We start from the raw sequence: 24,520 nt of genomic DNA on the forward strand, positions 1-24,520 counted from the left end.
GCACAGGCTTCACAAGGAAGCACCTGACATGGGCCTGCCTTTCATGCTGTATGATGCTGGCCCCTCCAAAACATGGGCTTAGCAGACTCAGAGAACCTAACCAGACAGTTTTCAGCGCTGGAAGGAACAAAAAGATAAGCCACATAAAGAGGTCTCTACGGCATGAGGAGCAGGCTGAGATCTCCCCAAAATTCCACAGTCATTACCCACCACTGACAGAAAGAAGCAAGCTACTGAGAATGTCATTCAGCTTCTGAGGTGAATGACTGGGACACGGAGGAACCAGAGAACAGGTGACCCATCCTGTTGGGTTACTAGTTAGACAAAGTTTTACAAGAACATTTTAAAAGGTCTGTTCCTTGGTATCACCTCTGGTTGTTTGGATAATTCCCTGAAATTAACTCTAACATTGTACATAAGGAGTTAATTCAGAAATTAACTCCTTATGTACAATAGGAGATTTGGTCTGGGCTTGTATAGCTGGGTCACAATGCATTTCCTTTCTCTCTATCGCGTATTGCATAACCAATTTGAGGACATGACTACCTGCACTGTGCCAAGTATTCCTTTCTGGGACCAAATGTAGAAGCAAGAGAATGAAGAAGGAACATGAGCAATTCGTGGCACTTTGGTCATGGCATCCAACCAAACAGGACGATTTTGCCTTTTTAATTGTATATATATTACAGGGTGTTCAATGTGGTCCAAATATGCTGGTAAACTAAGAAAAGAATGAAATAGCTATCTGTAAATTATGTAATCTATTCCAGAAGTTATTTCACATTATCTTGTAATAAACATGTATGAAATACATTAATCTTTTACTCTTCAAAAACTCATTAGCCAATATGACCAGGAGTTTTTTGTAATCTATTTGCAAAAGCCAAAGGCTTATTTGAAACAATTGATAGTACAGAAAGACAGCCTGCAAAGACATTACAGTGTGTGTGTGTAATGAGTCCATTTCTCATGATATCAGTTTTCTCACATTTTAAAATCAGATTTTAAGAAAGTGAGAAAAAACTTAATGAAAATTCATAGAGAAGTATAAGAGACTGTGTGTGTGTGGGGTGTGTGTGTGTGTGTATGTGGGGTGTGTGTGTGTGTGTGTGTGTGTAAAGAGAGAGAACCCTGAGGAATATTTTTACATCATTTTAAAAGCTGTAATTGATCAAATTTCCCTACGGGTTGCCTAATACCCATTGTATAAGCACTCATGTGAGCAATTCCAAGGGAATTAAATCAAATAGTGGTTGTTTGACCACATGTACCATCCTGTACCTCTCTGGTCTGTCATGTCTTGTCTTCTCAATGGAATCTAACATATATGCATCTGCTTGTCAGCCAATAAAAAGCATAATAATGATTATTTCTCTTCTTGCTTTAACTATCAGAACACTGAAACTAATATTGAAGCTCAGCTGCAGAACTCAGTTCATCTTGGAATCTTATTTAAAATTAAAAAAAAAATTTTAAATATCTCCCTCCTCTCTCTCAGATAGATAAGTGATAGACACATAGAGATAAAAATAATACATATCATTTATTGCTCTAAAGCCCACTCAATCCTATCTAAAATCTGGTAGTACATATTGAAGATAAGTAAAATAAAAATGATGTACCTGTTACTACTCTTAAGCGGCCAGGAACTCTTCAGTCTGTCTCCAGCTATAGACTTCTTGAACCCTTTTGAACCTGGGTCACTGATGAAGGGGATATCTGCTCGAAGCGTTGACCCATAGTGCCATAGAGATCAGGACACAGGTAACTAATTTTTATGTGCAATTTATTCACCATTAATTTAAATACATTATTCCTCACATGATCCCTTAAGTATAGATTTCCTCTAGTCATCTATGTTTACTTCCTTATACTGTTCTGGAGTTTCTCTGTTAATCCAAACTTCCATTATTCTCTTCTCTTGATTGTTTCACAGGATCTGAGGGTACCAGCTTCTCCATCATTTAACTAAACTTTCTCTACAGTCTTAACACTGACTGAGGACTCCACCTTCAATGCAGTCCATGGTAGTGAAAACTGTCCATTCCATCACACTCTTCATGGTAAGTGATATCAGATCCTCTTTGTTTTCAAATGCTACTTTCAGATTACTACTTTATTTTATTTATTTATGTTTGGGACAGAGTCTTGCTCTGTCACCCAGGCTGAAGTGCAATGGCACAATCTCAGCTCACTGCAAACTCTGCCTCCCAGGTTCAAACAATTCTCCTGCCTCAGCCTCCCAAGTAGCTGGGATTACAGGTTCCTGCCACCACACCCGGCTAATTTTTGTATTTTTTAGTAGAGATGGGTTTTTGCCATGTTGGCCAGGCTGGTCTCCAACTCCTCAACTGCAGGTAATCCAGCTGCTCAGCCCCCCAAAGTGCTGGGATTACAGGTGTGATTTAAAAATTCAATTTTATGAATTTTTGTTATTTATAATAAATTCTGCAGGTTGTACTTGATTGCTTTTTGAACACACTGATTATTTAAAATAAAATAATAAATAAATTGACCCTTCCGTATAAACTGTGAGGATTTTAAGTACTCCTTCTAGAGTGGCAAGAACAAAAAAAGTAAATTAAAATCAGTCCTAGAATGTATAGTAATTTAACCATATGCTTTGTGAAAACAAGAGTGTTTGTTAGGGGAATACAGTTTAATTTTTACATCTTTAAGTTTTCATAGACATGGATGAGACCTATTCAAACAGGACCAGTCTGCCATTTCTTAGATGGAAGACTCATTGATCTATTTTGGCAATGAGACATATAATGGGGTAGGAAAAGACTCACAAAATTCAAAGCTTTGAAGCATATGCAGCTGCATATTAATGACTGCATCTGTTATGTTCTGCCTAGAGTTTCCTATCTGTAGAAAGTTGCATAACCACTGTCAAGAGATTTAAAAGGCTTCCACTAATTTGGAATGGCAGCAATTAGCAGGGACAGTGCTAAGCCTTGCTAGATTTCAAGCTGTCAGTGTCTGGCCATTTTTATTTAGAATTTTTATAAACTTGCACTATCATTTGCTTAAACACATTAGTATATTTATGAAAAAATGCTTTTTAGGGAAAAATTCTCTAGATGCCTAAGAATAAGTTTAAAGGACATTTGAAGCCCCAGAATTGAGCCTAGGTAGTATATAAATGACCCTGTAAGGAAGGGAAGAAAACGTCAAGTCACACATTAGAAACACTTAACAAATTGGAAATACACTAGAGGAAAAACAATCACTGAAGTCACAGAACTAGTAAACCACCATGATAGAAAAATCTTGGTATGAAGTCACAGCATGAAGGGAAAGCACAGGATCTGGTGTCAGATCGGTGTTAGAACACTTGCCCTGTAAGCAAATGTGCCAAGAAAGGAAATTCTACTCCCTGTGGTCTTCAGGTTTTCATTTGACAGATGATGAGGTAGAATTTAAAAATGCTTTCACATACATGATCTCTCTTTTTTCTCAATAATAGTATGAGACAGGTAACCCAACCAAAAAAGACATAATATTTCTTAACTTCTTACAGCCCATAAAGGATCTCTGAAGACTCTATCCAATATCCTAAACCTGATAACAGTGTCAAGTCAAAATGAGTGTAGAAAAATATCACAAAAATCTCAACACATTTGTTTCCCTACCTGCCACGCTTTAAAATTAAGAAAGGCCATTCAGAGAACAGGTGTCAGAGTTGGTTGGTAGCTTAAGGAGCAGCAGAAACAGCAGCAATATTAGAAACCCTGACTTAAAATGGGTAAAACAAACAGAGGTTTATCTTTTTCATGTAATAAGAAGCCCAGAGGTAGATTGTGATGAGCATTGGTTCATCTGCTGAAGAATATCAGGGTCTAAGTCAGAATCCAGGTCTTTGTAATTTTCCCACTACAGCACCAACCAAAAAGAAAAACGAAAGGAAAGAATGCTTGTGCTTTGAAAGCAGAGAACTTTCCAGTGAACTGTATCACTTGTCCATTTGTTATTAAAAAGAAGGTATTTCTTTTTAATTTTGTTTTTCATTTTTTTCTTTATTTTCTTAAACAAGTGGGAAAATAACAAAGAAGATATTTTTTTGGTGTGCTCGATTATCTGTAATAGAATCTGGCAAATGAAAAAGAGTTGAAACTGGTTAAATAAACTGCTGCTGTGACGGGGAGGATCAATGTATGTCTGAACAGAAGAGAAAATTAATTAATTTGATGCATAGTGATATTTTCCAGTTTTCAAAGCATAATTTAGTCTGGTTGAGGTATACAGTATGTCTAAGATTTATGTCTTCCATTTTCCTGCAAACATCTTTATAATAAACTTACATAATCTGGGGTAAGTCAATAATGACTCTTACTAGACACTGTAAAATCTTATTTATCAATGAACAGTCTTCAAGTTTAACTATGTTGTTCAAAATGTGAACATAAATGGAATCAAAATTCAAATCCCAAGTTTATTGAATCTAATAACAACTTTGTTTTTCCTCCCAATCATCCAGGTGTATTCATTTCCTGTCCCCTCACAATGTAAAATAAACTCCATAAGGATAGAGATTTCATCTGTCTTGTTCAGCCCTGAATTTACAGTGTGTGAAGCAGAGTTTGGCAAGTATTTGGTGCCCAATAAATTAATAATTGTTGAATGAATGAATAGTAAACTCCAATAAATGCTGGCTTGTTTTATCATCATTATCACCAACATGGAGTTAATAAGAAACTAGTGGTTCCCCTGCCTTCTAGAATTGCATTCCTCCTTTTATATGTGGAAATCACATTTCTTGTCATCTCAGCACTTGCCTTGCCTGCTCACAATTATGAAACAAGTTTCTCTGGGCTAAAGAAAAAAAATCCTTTTATTAACTACATGCACTTTTCTCTACAGGAGGCGAAAAGCTGCCCTCAGGGTTTTTCTGAGACAATCCTGTCCAAAGCAAGTCTCACACTGGAAGCATCCACACACTGGGATCTGTAGGAAAAAAGTTAAGTACAAACCAGAGTAGAGAGAGAAGACAGAAAAATCAGAGTTCCAGAACACAACATTCTGGGTTCGCATCTGAGGACAATCTCCTCAGCTCTACAGTGTCAAAGGGCTTCTCTGCTGTGCAAGGACTAATGCTTTTAATGATACGGCCAAGTCAGTATTAATTTTAAAATTCTGTACAACAACTTTCTTTGAGAGGCCTCGGGAAGCTGTTATTCGATTTTTAAAAATGTACATCAAGCATAGTGGTGTAAAATACTTTTGAAATAGTGCCTCAGTTACTGGGAATAGCCACCTATATATATATCAAATTATTACTCCTTTATATTACTGATCAATTCATGGCATATATACAAGACTTCAATTTCATGATGCTGCTCTATACCAAGATCACATTACAAGTACGATTGCTGAATATTACTCTAATTGTTAGAATATAAATTTTGTTGATACTTTAACAGACCATCGATTATGGCATAAAAGCATTTGGTCAGTTGGTCTCACATATGGATAATCTTAACTGTAGAGCTCTTAGACATAGAGATATGTCTTCACAGCAATAGTAATAAAGAGTTGATTGTATCTACTAAGACTGCATATAGCATCTGTTATTCTGTAGTCAAAAGAGAGCTTCCAACACGCACAGATGGAAAAACAGCCCTTTACAAAGTTGTACCATTTTAATGAAGAGTATTTAATATAGCATAGCACTTTTCAAAAATTATGAAAAGATTAACATGAGAAAAAGATTTGGTCAACTTTTGGAAATGTTCTATTCAGTTATTCTAGATTTTTAAAAGAGTAGAAAAATTGTCAACTTCAGGAAATTATAGTTTACTTGTAAAATTAGCAGTGAAGCTATCCAATTCTTAGAGTACAAAACTCCCCTAACCATCTCCACTGCATTCTCTCCTTATAAATAATCATATTCAGAAGGAAACATACACCTACACATAGGAAATGTATTTCAGTTTTACGTAGAGGGAAAACTAAATATAACAGATTATTGCTATTTATTCATGAGATACCATTGTACACAGGAGAGTAGTATTCTGGATTAACATCTTTGTTCTTCACAAACATAATTATTGTTTTAATCTTTTCTATCTACTGATGTAATTCTAAATTCCAAATTCCTTTCTACCTACTGATGTAATTCTAAATTCTAAATTCTACCTGCTGATGTAATTCTAAATTCAACATAAGCATACTAGTGCTAATGCTGATTGCCTCCATTCATTTTCGATTCACAGGTTAAATTTCTACTTATTTTTCATTAAACTGCTATTTTGCTACTTTGATAAAGACAATTTAATGAGTATATGTCTTTCTGTGCAATAATTTCTTTCGTAATAAAGATCTATATCTAAAGTGAAAGAAAAAAATTCAATCTATGTTTTTGATGAAAATGCTAATGTACTGCAATACCACCAGTGAAGAAGAACATGTAAGTCTAGTTATTTGCCGATTACTACTGTTTCTACGCATTACTAGTCACCACAAAACCAAAGGCAGAAATACATTAAAAATGTTATAAAACTGTTATTTGAAATAAAAGTTAAAGTAGCAAGTAAAAGTTATTATAAAAGAGTTTCAATTATAACAGGAAGTACATATATTTTCTCCCTAAAAATACATAAAGTTAACAAAACAGAAATACCACCTGTGTTCTACCTATTATAGTTTGAACAATATTAAATTATATGTGTTGTCATATAATTTAATATCAGGAATATCTGTGTTCTTATCATAATAGATGACGAAGAATATAGCTTAAAGAAGAAAAAGTCACAATCAATAATTAATTTCAAACATGTTATAGATTTGAAAGTGAAGAAAAACATCTAACATGCAGTCATTCGGGGATTAATTATTCATTTATTAGACTTTTGTATTAGTCACCATTATCCAGAGTCACAGAACCAATAGAAGGGATACAGAGAGATAGAAATACAGATATAGGCATAAATAGATATGAATTAGGGAGATTTATTAAGGGAATTGGCTCATGCAATTATAGAGACTGAAAAGTCCCATGATAGACTATCTACAAGCAGGAGAACCAGGAAAGCTGGTGGCTTGGCTCAGTCCAAGACTAAAGGCCTGAAAACCAGGAAATCTGAAGGTTTAGCTCTCAGTTAAAAGCTGAAGACCTGAGAATCTGGGAAGCTGGTGACGCAAGTCCCAGAGCCCAAAGGCTGAGAAAGCTGGAGTCTTGATATGCAAGGGCAGAAGAAGGAGGGTGTCTTAGCTCTGGAAGAGAGAAAGAAAATTCCCTCTTCCTTTACCTTTATTTTCTGTCCCACCCCTCAGCCAACTGAACAGTTCAGTTCACATCTGGCGAAGGCAAGATCTTCCTTACTCAGCCAGTCCACGGTTCAAATGTCAGTCTCTTTCGGAAATGCCCTCACAGACACACCCAGAAATAATGCTGTATCAGCTATCTGGGTACTTCTAAATTTAGTCAAGTTGACAACTACAATTAATCTTTAGGATTTCCTATGTCTTTGTGTTCCTGTTCCATTTCCATTGAATGAAGTATATATTTTGCATGTGGCTGATAAGGAAATCTTGAATATGTAACAACAAACTGGTTATATTCCTCAACTAGTCAATCCTCAGTTGATGATGTTGTGGCGATGTTTTGTTCTGTTTCATTTTTTTCATCCTATGAAATTCTTGTTGGGCTAACTAAATAGAAAACTGTGGCACGACACAGTCGATAGTTTCTCATATTTAAAATATTTCCCTTATCTCTTAAGCCATATGAAATAAAAGCAAATGATTATTTGTTTAATAAATGTTTATTTGGAATTTTCATGTGATAATGTATTTGCCAGCCTAATATGATACAACAAAGAATAAACATCATCCCTTCCCTACAGCAGCTTACAATATAATGGGAGAGAAAGGCCAATCAGACAGATTATGTGTGACATAATCAATTTAAATATGCACAAAGATTATGGTGTGTTCCTTCTCCTTTGCCATTGAAAAACATCATATCACCTACAAGAGAATCAAAGAAACTTGCAGCCCATTCAATTTACTGTCATAGAGGTTCTGTTAAGCGCCAAAAGCATGTAAGAATATAAACATGGCGCTGTCTTAACACTGCATGAAGCTTAAAATCTAGCATGAAAATAATTTGACCTCCATTGTAGAGAAGGTTCTACCTCTCTCATTTACTAGCTATTTAAAATGTATTTAAATTTACTAAGTCTAAATATATGGACATATACAATATAATTGACAACACCAACATCATAGTGTCTGATAACACTCATTTAATATTACACAAAAAGGATCTAGTACAATGCCTTACACGTGATTGATTAGTGTTATAATGTACTGAAATACCAGAATGTATTTTAGGGATAATTCATTTCCCAAAGCTAAAGAAATGATATATGCATATCATTGGCACTTGGTAACAAGAAGATAATTACCAGATGTGCTATAAAACCAATTCCTTATACAATATGTTTCTCATATACCTCTAAGCCTTTAAGGCAAAAGATAGATTATTTGATAACACAATATTGGTAAAACTCCACAAGTGACTTGAGCGTAGAAGGGGGCCAGTTATATGACTTGTCATTATGAATAAGATATGAGAAATGAAGCTTTAAATGGGTTTATGGTTTATATTTTATTGCTTTCAGTTTTAACTGGAAAATGCAACTAATCATAGGTGTTTTTTTTCCCCCAGAAAGCTTGCAAGATTTAAAAAAAACAAATAAATCTGGCATTAGTGTGGCTTATGCCCCTATAGTCTACTTTTCTTTAAAAACCTCAATTAAGTTTTCTCTAGGGCTAGCAGCTTTGAAGGAAAATATTGTAGTTTTTCCTTGCTATGTCTATTGGAAATATTTCTAAAGTTAACTAACACTTTTTCTTTGTAGCACCATATAGGAATACAGAAGGGCCAAAATCTTGAGATGTGTCAAATTACTTTTAGAAACAATGACTTGTTGCCATGGTGACCTAGAACCTAACGAATCTATCACAAGATCTCAGTCCAAGTATGAAATGAACTGCACCAGAGATTTTAAAATAGTGACTCAGTTGCCTGAATCAGAAATGAGTTTCATATTCCTTTTTCCTTCAAATATTAGGTAAGAGAGTATCATCTAGCAAATGAACCCTTAACTCACATATGACTCTTTTCCCAAACTGTGAAGAGCTACAATGTGTAGAACTGATTTTAAAATAGAATGTTTATAATACCCTCTAGGTAACCTTTAAACACATCTTTTTAATTTTGTTTTCCTTGTCCCCTGACAAACATCAGTAATTTATTACCTATATACATGTAAAGTGCACCCACCCACTTTGGAGTAATAGTGCCATATCTATATATACACACACACACATATATACACATATATATATATATTTGGTATTATATATATATACACACATATATATATTTGGTATTTTTCTTAGATTAAGCTATGAGCATTAATTAAGAGACAAACTATAGAGAGGAGAGTGGGCAGTATATTTTCTTATGTTTAGAGACTGACACAGCTGTGCATCCTACTAACAAGGAAAAATGACTGACTACAATCATGCCTGCTGTGTGATATGATATATCCTCCAGGCAAGTCAGGGGATTGGTGATTTATGCTCAGGAAAGTCGCACAGAATGGGGAAATGATAGGTGACTACTGATGCACACTGACAGATCAGCTTTCGTGGCCGCGCCTACGCCAGTCCTGACTTCGATGTGGTATTTCCCCTACTTTTTAAATCGACTCTTAAAGACATAATTTGAAAACCGTCATGCCATGTCAGGAAATTATTTAATAATGCAAAATCATTTCTGATGTGGAAGTCTAAATATGTCATTTACATTTTTTAATGATATAGTATAAAGCTCAGGGGGAAATTAAATACATGTAAAATCTTTGAAAAACAGATAATGTAACAGCCGTTCTGCCCTGAAAATCCTGGCAAATGTTTTGTGTAACTCGCCAGGGAGTGAATTCTGATCTCATAGTTCCCAGGAGAGAGATGTAGGACCACCCAATTCAACACTGAATCGGAAGCAGCATGGAAGCAGGGCTTCCTGGATCAGAACAAGCACGTGGGGAGAAGACTCTGACTTTCACTCGTCTCAGAGCTTAGTAGTTAGAGCTGCAGCATTCCATTGCATTTTAGAAATGTGGAAGCAAGAAGAATAACTTCTTCTGCCCAGCTATGCCATTCTTTCAATATTGGAATATGTAAGTATTTTAAAAGTTCAAATTTAAAAAGTCCCAAACTAAATATACTAAATCCAGTGACCATACTTAAATTCTCACGAGAAATCTTGTCATATTCTTAAGAAGAATGATGTTGGAACTCCGTAGATACAATTGTCTCTATTTCTATTTACTTCAGCCTGGTGTTAAAAGTGGGGGAAATGTCAGTTCAAATGCTGAAAATGCAAAGACAAACATAAAAGACTATTTGACCCTCAGGAATTTTTTTTCAGAAAAATGAACTATCTACAGATAAAGCATTGTAGGTCATGGAGAGGGGGTATCAGTCCAGTTCCCTGCCAGCTCCAGAAGAGCACTTACCTTGCCCATGGAACTTTGTAAAGTTTTCCTAGAGGAACTGCATCATAAGTGGTAGGATGATCTGGAGTGAGTGAGCTTAGGGCTTATTAGAAAGGTAAGTTCTCCTTTCACAAAGGCGTAGGCTGTGTTAGGCAAGGAAAGCAGAGCTTGTCAAATCTCAGACATCTGAGGCAGGTAGCCTCACAAAGGAAAAGATTTCTGTTTCAGGAGAGGAAAAACTACACTTGATATTATTAAGACCAGGTAATGGAGTACTAAACTATGCCCAAATGAGAGAGACAAAAGCCCTTAACGAGAGCAACAGGAACATGAATTGTGGGAGCAAAGACAATTACTTAGGGAAACTTGAGAAATGATTCCATATGGAGCAGCAGATACAGAAACTAGTCTAGAAATACCTCAGGTTGGGTCTCAGGAGAGACCATTAGCTGAGATATCACAAAAGGTGATAAGAAGAAGAGATATGGAGGACATGATGGGTTCTGTTTTGAAGCACAGCAGACCTGTGGTGTCTTTGGTATACCCAAAAAGAAATGAATAGCAGACAATCCAAATTTCAGAGGAAAAAACAAAGAAGATAAAAATTTGAGAGATGTAAGGATATGTGGTGATCAAAACCACGTATAGAATCACATGATATCTTATTACTGACATATAGACCTAAGTTTCAGTTTCAGCCGGAAGATAATAAAGCACTAAAAAAAAATATGTCCATTCCACTCAGAAAAAAAAAAAAAAATCTAGGAAAATAAAATTCACAGTTTCCTGGAACCCATAGTAGAACTGAGTTTGCAGGAAAGCAGTTATCCCTTGATATGGAGACAGACAATCACTGTTGGCAAGATTACAGCCTGAGCATGTGTAGAGTTGAACTGTATGATAACAATGGCAGAGTAGGAGAAGGCAAATTGACAGTAAACCATAACCAAATCTTTCACTACATATGAAGTGGTGTACGAGTATATAAACGGGGATTCAGATTATTTTGAAATGTATATTGCAAGATTTATAACAATTATTTTTAAACTTCCCAAAAGAGATATAAATAATATTAATAAATCAATTAAAAATTAGAAAAATTTAAATGGAATTATTAAAAAGCTCATTTAAAATCAGAAAGTATTGTAGAAAATGATTTAATGAATACATGACAATGAGCAAAATGGTAACTTTTAGGCCAACTTTATCAATGATCATTTTTTATGGAGATGTTCTAAGCAAACCACCTAAAAGACAAAAATGTCAAACTATGTACAGAAGCGAAACCCATCTATATGCTGTGCACAAGAAAACTTCAATAAAAATGATATTTAGACAGTCTGAAGGGAAAAGAGAGAAAAAAATTTATTCAAAACTAAGCAAAAGAAAGCTGGAATAGCTATATTAAGGTAAATTTCAGAACAAAAAAATTTCAAAGATAAAAAGGGATGTTACAGTAAATTCTTCAAAAAGACATACAATCTTACATGATAATGAACTTTAAGACAGAGTTTCAAAATATATATGGCAAAAAAATGATGGATTTAAAAGGAGAAATAGGAACATTCACAGTTTTCTTTAGAGATTTAAAAACTGCATTCTCAATGACTGATAAAACAAGGAGGAAGAAAATTAGCAAGGGTAATAAATAACCTGAAAAGCAGTATCAGAATCTTGACCTAAATGACATTTATAGAACACTTCATTTAGCAGAAACAGAATAAGCATTCTTCTCAAGTATGCATAAAACATTAACTAAGGAGACCACTTTCTGGTCTATAATACACATTTTTTAAATTGAGAAAACAGAAGTCATACAATGTGCATTCTTAGACCATATCTCCATTAAGCTAGAGATCAATAACAGAAAAATATATGGGCAATCTTCCAGTATTCAGGAAGTAAACAATGTGCTTCTAAATAATCTATGGCTCAAAGGGGGAGTCTCAAGAGAAATTATATAAAAAAGAAGTAAATAACAATGAAAATATGACATATCAAAATGTGTGGGATAAAGCTAAATTTATAATGCTAAATACATATATTTAGAAAGAAGATCTAAAATTAATATCTGAAGCTTTCATCTTAGAAAATTAGAGAAATATAAGCAAATAATTCAACCTAAAATAAGCAAAAATCAGAGCAGAAATCAACAAAATTAAAAACAGGAAAATAATAGAGAAAATCAGTGAAATCAAAAGCTGTTTTTTTTTTTTAATAAAAGATTAATAAAATAAACAACTCCCTAGCAAAACTGACAAAGAAAAAAGAGAAGGCACAAGTTACCAATATCAAGAATGAAACAAGAGATATTACTATAAACACTACAGACATCAAGAGGTTGAAAAAGGAATACCAATGGACTACTTAGGTGAAAATGGACCAACTCCTGAATAAACAGCAGATACAACAATTCACCTATTATGAAAGTGATAATTTGAAGAGATCTATAATAATTAAAAGGTTGACAAAAAACTAAACGTAGAAAAAGACACCTCTATTTGCTGATGACTTGATCATCTATGTAGATAATCCCAAAGAATCTATAAAATTTTTTGAACTGATAATGAGGTTAGCAAAGTAGTAGCGTACAGGTTTAATATACAAAGGTTAATTGCATTCTCACATTTCAGAGATAAACAATTTAAGTATGAAGTTCAAAAATTGAACACAAAATAAATGAAATATTTTGGCATGAACTAACAAAATATGTGCAGAGTTTTTAATGCTGAAAGCTGAAAAATACTGGTGAAAGAAGTCAACAAAGACCTAAATAATTGGAGATATATATACTATGTTTATATATTAAAAGACACAATATCATTAAGATATCACTTCTCTCCAATTCAGCCTATTTGAATAAAATCTCAAACAAAACAACAATAAATTCTTTTTGTCAAAAATGAACATGAATCCAAAATGTATATGAATAACCCACAGAAATAGAATAGCCTAAGCAATTCGGAAAGAAAAACAAAACTGATGGACTCACATTACCCAATGTCAAGTCTTATTATAAATCTACATTAATTAAGACAGTGTGATATTGTCCTGCTGTTATAGATCAATTGAACAGAATATAGAGCACATAAAGAGATGTATACAAATATAGTCAAATAATTTGACAAGGAAACAAAGAAAATTCAACAGAAAAATGGTAGTCTTTTCAACAAATGATGCTAAAACAATTGTATATTCATATTAAAAACTTCAACTAAAATAATAGTCATTCAAAAATTAACCAGAAATTAATTATAAATTAAATGTAAGATATAAAACTACATATAGAACCGCTAGATGAATATCTAGGCAAAGATCTATAAAACCTTGTGTCTGGGAATGAATTTATAGCTACTATACCAGCAGCACAATGAACAAAAGAGAAAAGTTTTATTGGACTTCATAAAAATTGCAACTTTTGCTGTGCAAAATATTGTTTAGATAATAAAAAGATAAGCCACATTCTAAATAAAAATATTTGCAAATTCTCTATCTGAATGAAAGGACTTTCACCCAATAACCACAAAGAATATTAAAACTCACCAATAAGAAAGCAAATAACCACTTTCTAAAAGTTGTCATAAATTTGAAAATATACTACACCACAGAAAATAAATGGATGGCAAATAAACACGTGGAAATAGGCTCAATGTCACTTGTCATTAGGGAAATTCATATAAAACCACAATGAAATACCACTATACACTATTAGAATGGCAACAATACAAAATGAAAAATAAATTTCTGGCCAGGATTTGGAGTAAGAGGTACTCTTATTTATTGCTGATAGTAATGCAAAATGGCACAGTCTATATGGGATAGAGATTTATTTTCATAAAGTTAAATACAGACTTACCAGCAGAGCCAACAATCACATTCATAAATATTTACTCAAGAGAATTTAAAATGTGTGTTCACACAAAAACATATGTAAATGTTCATAGCACTTTACTCGTCATTTCTAAAAATGGAAAGTAAGATGTTTCTGAATTAGGGAAACGCAAAAGAAAATGAGAGTATATTCATGTAATGGAATACTATTCAGTGATAAAGAGGAGTAAGTTATTGATTCACTCAATAACATGAATTAATGTTATTAATTTTTCTTTTTTAACCAAGTTTAAAAAGCCAAACCCATAGTCTACATATTGTATAATTTCATTAATATGAAATTTGGGGAAAAGCAGATCCATAGGTTCAAAATATAGATCTGTTATTGTCAAGGATTTGGAAAAGGAAGAGTGTTTACTAGGACAAGCACAGGGCATTATTTAGTGTGGTGGAGCAAATGCGTGATGCTTGCATTTCTCAAACTCATGTCTGTATATAAGAAAGAATAAGCTTTAATGTATGATAACTTAAAGTAGAAACAGGTATCAGGGACCCCAGGATAGAATAGAATGCTTCTTGTATAATTGAAACTAATGGGATTCTAGATATTAGGCACAAATGTGCTGAAGAAAACAGGGAGTGGTGGAGGTATGGATAAAGCTGATATGAATAATTTAGGAAAGTGGTGTTTGGAAGAAGACAAAAGGAACTGCATACAATCACTGCATACTAGATGGTAAGTAACTTTCTCATGGAGAAAATTTACAGATCTATAATTCTGAAATACTTTTCCTATATATGTGGGTTTAACTAATAAGTAAATGGAGGGAAGTCTAAGGGCCAAGCTTCTCATAGTCTGAGAGAGAAGTTACAGGTAGAAAAGAAGAAAAAAACTAGAATGAGCCGTGCAAGCTGTCTTAGAGTCAGAGATACCAATATAAACTGTAGTTTAGCTTACTGTATATGTAGATGGATAAATACAGAAACAATTATAGATGTTTGAATATATATGTGGGTTAATATACATATATTTTATACATATATATTATATGGACTTTCACAATATAGAATCAAGATGGCCATATTGGGAACTAACTAAATAATAAAACTAGCTCACACACACAAAATAAAATACCTAGGAATACATCTAACGAAGGAAGTGAAAGATCTCTAAAAGGAGAACTACAAAACACTGCTAAAAGAAATCACAGATGATGGCCAGGTGGGGTGGCTTATGCCTGTAATCCCAGTACTTTGGGAGGCCGAAGCAGGTGGATCACGAGGTCAGGATATCAAGACCATCCTGTCTAAAATGGTAAAACCCTGTCTCTACTAAAAATACAAAAAATTAACTGGGCTTGTTGGCACACATCTGTAATCCCAGCTGCTTTGGAGGCTGAGGTAGGAGAATCCTTTGAACACAGGAGGCAGAAGTTGTAGTGAGCCGAAATCACACCACTGCACTCCAGCCTGGGTGACGGAGTGAGACTTCATCTCAAAAGGTTAAAAAAAGAAAGAAAGAAAAGAAACCACAGATGACATAAATGAATGGAAAGACATTCCCTGCTCATATATTGGAAGAATCAATATCCTTAAAATGGTCATACTGCCCAAAGCAATCTACATATTCAATGCAGTTCCTATCAAACTAACAATGTCATTTTTCACAGAACTATTATAGAAAAAAACTATTCTACAATGACTACAAAACCAAAAAAGAGCTTGAATAGCCAAAGAAATCTTAAGCAAAAAGAACAAAGCACCACATTATCTGACTTCAAACTATACTGTAAGGCTACAGTAACCAAAACAGTGTGGTAATGGTACAAAAACAGACACAGGGACCAATACAACGGAATAAAGAGCAAAGAAATAAAGCCACACACCTACATCAATCTGTTCTTCAAAAAAGTAAACAAGAATATGCAATGGGTAAAGGAGTCTCTATTCAATAAATAGTGCTGCAATAGCTGGCCATATGCAGAAGATTGAAAATGGACTCCTAACTTTTACCATATACAAAAATTAATTCAAGATGGATTAAATATTTAAATGTAAGACATCAAACTGTAAGAATCCTAGAAGAAAACCTAGGAAAAACTATTCTGGACATTGATCAATTATGACTAAATCCTCAAAAGCAATTCTAACAAGAATAAACTTTGATAACTGGGACCTAATTAAACTAAAAAGCTTCTGTACACCAAAAGAAACTACCAACAGAGTAAATAGACAACCTATGAAATGGGAAAAAATATTCACAAGCTATGCATCTAACAAAGGTCTAATATTCGGACTCTATAAGGAACTTAAACAACTCAACAGGGAAAAAACAACCCAATCTAAAAATGAGCAAAATATGTGAACAGACACTTCTCAAAAAAAAAAAAAAAGAACTAAGAAGCATCCAATAAACATATATGAAACAATGCTCCATATTACTAATTATCCAAGATAAGCAAATCAAAATCACGGTGTGATACCATCTCACACCAGTCAGAATGGCTATTAAAAGTCTAAAAACAATGGATGCTGGCAAGGCTGCAAAGAAAAAGGAACACTAATACATAGTTGGTAGGAATGTACATTAGTTCAGCCACTGTGGAAAGCAGTGTGAAGACTTCTCAAAGAACTTAAACAACTACCATTCAACCCAGCAATCCCATTACCGGGAATATATCCAAAAGAAAACAAATCATTCTGCCAAAAAGACATATGCCCTCTCATGTTTACTGCAGCAGTATTCACAATAGCAAAGACATGGAATCAACCTAGGTGCCCATCAACAGTGGACAAAGAAGTAGTATTTCATGGTATATGTGTACAACATTTTGTTTATATCCAACAGTTCATAAAAAAAACTGTGGTACATATACACCATGAAATACTACACGGCCATAAAAAGAATGCTATCTTGGCTTTTGCAACATGGATGTAGCCAAAGGCCATCATCCCAAGCAAATTAAAACAAAAACAGAAAACCAAATACTGTATGTTCTCACTTATAAGTGAGTGCTAAACACTGGGTATTTATGCACATAAAGATGGCAACAATTGAAACTGGAGACTACTAGTGGGGGAAAGAAGGGAGGGAGGTAAGGGTTGAATAACTATCTATTGGGTACTACGCTTGCTACTGGGTGATGGGCTCATTCATACCCCAAACCTCAACATCAAGCAATATACCCAGGTAACAAACCTGTACATGTACCCCCTGAATCTTAAAAAAAAAAATAGTTGAAAAAGTGACCATTAAGATTAGTGCAAAGTCTAGAAGAGAAACCAAGCATAAGACTTTTTAATCTAGTTAAAATATATTGCATAATTATTTTATATCCTAAATCTGTAATAGAAATTTAAGATTAAGTATAAGATCACCTAGGGATATCTTAAATTACTTTGAATGATATATGAGCAAGATTAACCCATACAGGTGGCATCCACATCTGATATGTGTTCCAAATACTTGTAGAGTTTTTAATGATTGAACAAATGTATAAAGATAGGATGAAGTCAATTTAAAGTTAACTAAGCTGGGGAGGGTTTAATTAATTGGCAAAGAGCAACCATTTTTACAGTGAAATAAGCCTTTAATCAAAAACCTATCATACCTACATAACTTGAAGAAAACTGTATATAAACAAACATTTCAAGATTCAGTAAGTATGCCAGAGATAAAGAAGGACTCAATATCAACAAAACCACCAATATGTAGCAGACAAGAACTTCCAAACAAAATGAAAAAACAGGAAGTGGATTTACTCTCTCTGTTAATCTAAAAATAAACTATATGAAGCAACAGTTTTCTTGATGCTGGACATCAGGTAATGAATAATATCAAATTTTGAAACTTATTCAAAATACTATTAGGAAAATAACGAGATATTCATTCTCTTAAAGAGAATATCCATAACACATATACCTGAAAAAAGACTTTTACCTAGAATGTATAAGATACTCTTGGAAATCAATAATAAGGAAACTACCGACCCAATTTAAAAATGACCAAAACATTTAAACAGACATTCATCAGAAAAGATCTATGGCTGAGAAGCAAATAAATGAGGAGGTGTTTAACATCTTTTTTTATTAGGGAAATGCAAGATAAAATCACAATGAACTATTCCTATACATTGACTGAAATGACTAAAATTTAAAAGACTGATCACACCAAGTGTTGGTTGTTATATAAAGCAACTGAAATCCTCACTCATTGCTGAGGAGACTACAAAATATTACAACCACTTTTGAAAAAATGTTATAGTTTCTTATACACTTAAACATATGCCATCTGCCATATAATCTTAACATTTCACTCCCAGGTATTTACGCAAGAGAAATAAAAGCACATGTCCACACAGACTTTTGCATGAATTTCAGTGGCAGCTTTGCTTGGAATAGTTAAAAAAAAAAAAGTGGAAACAGTTAGATGGATAAGCAAAGTGTGGCATATCTATACAAAGAATATTATTTTGAGATAAATAGAAATGAGTTACTGATTTACCCAACTGCATGGTTAAAACTTACGTGCAGTTAGATTACTGGAAGAAGCTACATCACAAACTCTACCTGCACACACAGAATGATTCCATTCATCTGACATTCTGGAAAAGGCAAAATCATAGAAATGAAAAAAAAAAAAAAAAAAACGAGTGGCTGTGAAAGGTTTGAGGAGAATAGAATGTTTGACAAGGGAAAGTGAAGAGGACTTGTGAGAGTGATGGAACAAATCTGAATGGTACCCTAGTGGTGGATGAGAGACTATACATTTGACAAAAGCATAGAATTGTATAGCACAAAGTATAAATATTAATGTATGCACATTATTAAAAGAAATCAGCCAGGACATTATGGGATCTCAAGACAGAATGTCAACTGTCACAAATGAGCCTACTTATAATGGAAATCACAGCACTGAAGGAGATGGGGAGAAGACATTGATCTAAGTAACTTTGGAGAAAGAGTGTTTTGACTGGAAACTCTAATGGCAATGATAAAAAAAATGTATGCAAACATTGCACTCTCTGTAGTAAACACTTTTCTCATGAAAATGTAGTTAAAACTTCTGAAATTGGTTTACATGGATCCTGGAGTTGAACCAGTAAGTAAATGGGTTGTGAAAGTGGGTGCCAAATTTCTACAGAGAGTGAAATTACAGCAAGCAAGATGAGAGGCTAGAATAAAGCTCTGCATCAGAAAGCCAGAGCTCCAGGTGACTGAGGCTGGGAGTTGACAGTTCTCATGGCCAGTCTCATTTGCCCTGAGTAGTCCTTTTCAACAGCGAGATGGAAGTCATTGGCGTGGGGATGGAGGAGTGGGGTCAGAGGACAGCCTGGTTAAATGGCACTGATTACCCCTGTACTTTCTGAAAATCAGTATCTTTGCTTGAATAAATGCTTCTCAGTTTTTTCTATGCACCTTGGTCAATTTTCAGAGACTTTAAATGATAGTTTTTACCACTTTATCCAGTTTTATAGATTCTTTCATAGGAAAAATATTTACTGAGTTCTTCCTGGTACAAAAGTGGCTGGGACTTCTGAGATGCTGGTATTGTTCTTTATCTGCCCCTATGGTGGTCACCTTGGAGTGTTTAGTGGTAACAATCTATTGAACTGTATGAATTGATCACCTGTCCTATTATTGTGAACCTCAATAAAATATTTTATTTAAAAATACCCAATTTCCATCAATGCTTGAAACTTACACAATGACATTTGACTTTTAAATGTTAGTCATGTGTATTTCTCGGTGATGCTTTTGGGAGGAGAAGGTGAGGCAGTAGCTGATGCTCAATTCATTCTATACACTTTTTTTAAGTGACGGGATTAAGGTACATTCTATTAATGATGTTTTCCAGTGTTTTCAAGAGATTATTTTGAAAGAGAACAACCTTGTATCATTGTAGCAATTGCACTGTGAAACTATGGCCCTCATATTCCAGAACACACTCTTCAATACCTTATGAAATTAAATTCAGCCTAAAGGAGGAATCAGATTCTCACTGTGACAGTGAACACTGTTGAAAGCAATGTCTACCGATATGCTGTGGAATGTGCCTGCTGCCCAACTTGAAGAACTTATCTGTTTAGGGATTAAAAAAGGAAAAAAGAATGTTTTGGTTTTCATGTCTGCACAAAGCCCTTGAGCACAGTACATTGTATTTTTCTCTCTCCAGCAGCTAGTAATGAGTCTGGAAACCATTTGGCAGACAATATGTATTTGAGGAATAAATACATCAATTTCTATTTATTCTGCTTTCTCATTTAAACCATTAAAAGTAGGTCCATGACACTATGACATTTTGGAAAACATTCTCCCCAAGGCAGTAGCAGTCTTGTCAGATGAGTAAGAAGGTGCTTTAGCTTTAGGAAAATCATGGTAACTGCAAAATATACCTAATTAAGTTGACTCCAGTGTGCTTTCTTAACACCAGTCTCCACATTAACTTCTATACCATGTCACATAGTTTATATTCTCTCATGAATCTCCAGCACCCTTTTAATCACACTGAAATTGTGATAGTTTTCACTGTTTATTTCATTAACCAGTAAAGCTCCTCATATTTGACAAATATTATTGCATCATTTTATATTAACTGTTTCACTGAGTAACCCAATACAGTAATATGCTCAATAGTGGCAAAGGAATGTGAGATAAAGAGAAGTTAACTACATCTCAGAGTCGAGCAAAATAAGCTGCGAGAAGAAAATTGAACGTTGGCATTCAGATTGATATTTTGCTGATCCATAGCACATTGTATGGATGCAGGGTGGGGATGTTCATTCTGTAAACTGGGATACAATTTTGTAAATTTGTCAAAAGTCATTAGAACGGTCGAATAAACATGTGTATAATTAGGTATATATTAATGCCACGATCACAACATGTGTTCTTTCCATGCATCCGCTCCCTACGGTTCTCCAGGTAACAGTCACATTCGAGGGATCTGGGTGAAAGGAAGCAACAAGGGTCAGCGAGGATCATTTGAATATTCTTGTTAACACATGAGCCACCTGGCACGGTGCCATTTCCCTGAAAACTTAGCCTCTCGTTTCCTGTTTTCTATTAATTTGAGCTAGAGAACATTTGTTCTTTTTTTGACAGTGAAATACTTATATTTAGTAACAAAACATTAAGTCAGATTTTTATGAGCGAGAATAGCAATGCTAAGCGGGGTAAAAAATGTTTTCATTAATTTTAATAATTCCCTGAATACAGAAGGCCTTGCATTTTATACTTTTAATTATCACTTTCAAAATGATTGGATTTGATTGAAGAGAAAACTCTGGTCATTATCTTCCCTTCTCTTTTTTTAAAATATTCATGTTTTGCTATTTATTTTCTCTAGTTTTTTTCTCTCCAATTATTCAACATACTCTCCTCCTTCACATCTTACATGTTTCTAATTATTTCCTTCCTACTAGATCTTCATATTGATTTGTATGATTTGGGACCATTTAAAATGCAACTCTGGCATTTTTTAAAAGTTAGGTAAGTGTGCTCCTTTACTAGGAGAACTGTGAGTAGTATATGTGGGAGTATCATTAATTGATTTCACAGGCCCTGGTCCAAGCATTTCCAGCTTATCTTCCTGTAAATTTTTAAAAAGCATTCATTTCTGAAAACAACCTTTTTTCTCTCTAAGAAAATTGTCAGAATATGCGTGCTTTGCTAAAAAAGTAAAAATGCTGTTGCCATTTGCTGAAATATGTGATAAATATATAAATCTATGGGGTACAAATAGTTTCCTCAGGGTTGTGTTTTTTAGGTAGATTCTTTGGTACATTCTGTCTTCCAGCCTAGGACCTTGCAATTCCATTTTCTCAACTACTTCAATGCAACCGCTGATTTCTTAACGATTCCAATGACTATTTTTTTCCATATTTATAAATTGAACACCCAGTTTGTGCATTTGAATCTTGTGTTGTTTCTTGTTGCTGTTGTTTTACATCTGAAGCATACTTACTTTATTGTCCTGTATTGCCACTTTATTTTCCAGCTGTTATGTCTCAAGTACAATGTGCTGGACACTGTCCAAAATGTTTTATGAATATTGAGTCATTCTGTGATACATCCTGATCTGCCCCCCTCAGCGGGCTGGCCTGATCCAGCAACACAATCCTGACAGGGGGTCACCCCATATAAAGCAGAGGCAGCTGGACAGCTTTTTCCAAAGCATTCACCCGTGTCTTGTAGCTGGCCACTTCCAGCAAACCTGATGCTACCGACACAGCCACGCAGTAACACTCAGAGGCTTTGCTGTACTAAATGCAAGGTCAAGATGATTCATGAGATTGTGGCTTTAAAATTCGACCCCCTTCCTTTCCCCTCATATCTCATCTTGGAGAGGTACTGGTGTTTCCTTCTTGATAGTAAAAATGTTCAGCACTCAATCTTTTAGTTTCTGACAGCATTTGCTCTTCAGCACCTCTATTGTCTCCCGTTCTTGGAGTGATCTTTGTCTTTTTTTCTCATACACGCTGATTTTGTTTTACTTCTTAATTTCCTTGTGTAACAAGCAGTTTTCTATACAGGGAGGTTTTGTTTGATGGGCCTTTTCTTTTTTCATGGAACTTCTGTGTCCAGATTATGGAAATTTCTCTCCATGCTAATTTTACATTTGCCTCTACAGGGAAACTAAGGGAGATTCACCATCTAAGAAATTGTTTTCGTTTTAATTACTCAGTGTTGGTTGGAGTCCTGCTGCACAGAGCTGAAGCTATTCAGATCTCTATCAACATGTGGGAGAGGTTTTAGTTTTCAGTTTTATCTGAGCAGCATGACACGCAGGGAACTTTCTTCTTATTTCTCCGGGCCGATGGGGAATGTTTTTCTAATCCCAGGTTTGTGTGTGGGCCAGCACTTTGGGGTGAGCTGATTTATGGTTTTCTGGGAACACAGAGGAGGTGCTTCTTTCCTTATGCAAGCCTCAAACCTAACCTTTCTCCCCTCCTGTATCTTCATATGGACATTAGAAAATGAGCTTCATTAGGAAGATATGCAGGCTCCAAATCTTTTCAGAACAGTGCTGGGCACCAGCTCTTCTAGCCCTGGTGATTTCCTGCTGTTGTTTTTCAGTCCATCCATGTATTTAAATACTTTTTGTTATATTTTATCCATTGTTTCTTTGTGTTCCTTAATTCTAACAGTCCTTCATGACCTGAACTATTACAGTTATATACTATGGTGCTTACTTCAAATACCTAATCACTGGATTCAGCTTTATTCTTCATTGTCAGTAAGGTACTGTTTGTAACCATGTGTTCTACGGCAACAAGTAAAGAGATTAAATATTTTCTAGTTAAGGAATTATAAAAAGATAAAGTTGTTAAATTGTAGCACTCTCTATAGACATTACTATTAAAAAGGGGTTGTTCGTTTTCAATGAATATTGTTTTTTTTTTTTGAGACGGAGTTTCGCTTTTGTTACCCAGGCTGGAGTGCAATGGCGTGATCTCGGCTCACTGCAACCTCCGCCTCCTGGTTTCAGTCAATGAATATTTTAAATAATATTAAGTGATAAATTTAACTTACAAATTTTAAAATATTTGACAATTTATGTATGATAGACTTCACTTTGTAAAAACTTTGTACATAATCTTAAGGAAATTTCCACAAGGTTGCAAGATTTTAGGTTTATTGTTATTTAAAATAATTATATTAAAACTGCACTTCAAATAGTCTCAACATTTATTAAAGGTTCTTCAGAAGAGTGGAGGTCTGTGACTTTATATTCAGGCTCTCATTCTCTACCCTCTCCATAACTGCTCTGCTTTTTTTGAACATAAAAAGCTAAAACATTTAAAGTAAATACTTGGCCGGGTGTGGCGGCTCACACCTGTCATCCCAGCACTTTGGGAGGCCAAGGCAGGAGGATCACTTGAGCCCAAAAGACCAGCCTGGGCAACACAGTAAGACCTCATAGCTACTATAAATAAATAAATAGCTCAACATAATGAGACCTCATAGCTACTATAAATAAATAAACAAATAAATAAATCAGAAGAAAAAAATTAGCGAGGCACGGTGGCACGTGCCCATGGAACCAGCCACAGCTACTCAGAAGGATGAGGAAGGAAGATCGATTGAGCCTGGTAGACAGGAGCAGCAGTGATTCATGACTGGGCTACTACATTTCAGTCTGCATGACACAGCGAGACCCGGACTAAGAAAAA

This window comes from Aotus nancymaae, unplaced genomic scaffold, assembly GCF_030222135.1.
Source record: "Aotus nancymaae isolate 86718 unplaced genomic scaffold, 86718_ANA_hifiasm-v0.15.2.pri h1tg000020l, whole genome shotgun sequence".
Lineage (NCBI taxonomy): Eukaryota > Metazoa > Chordata > Mammalia > Primates > Aotidae > Aotus > Aotus nancymaae.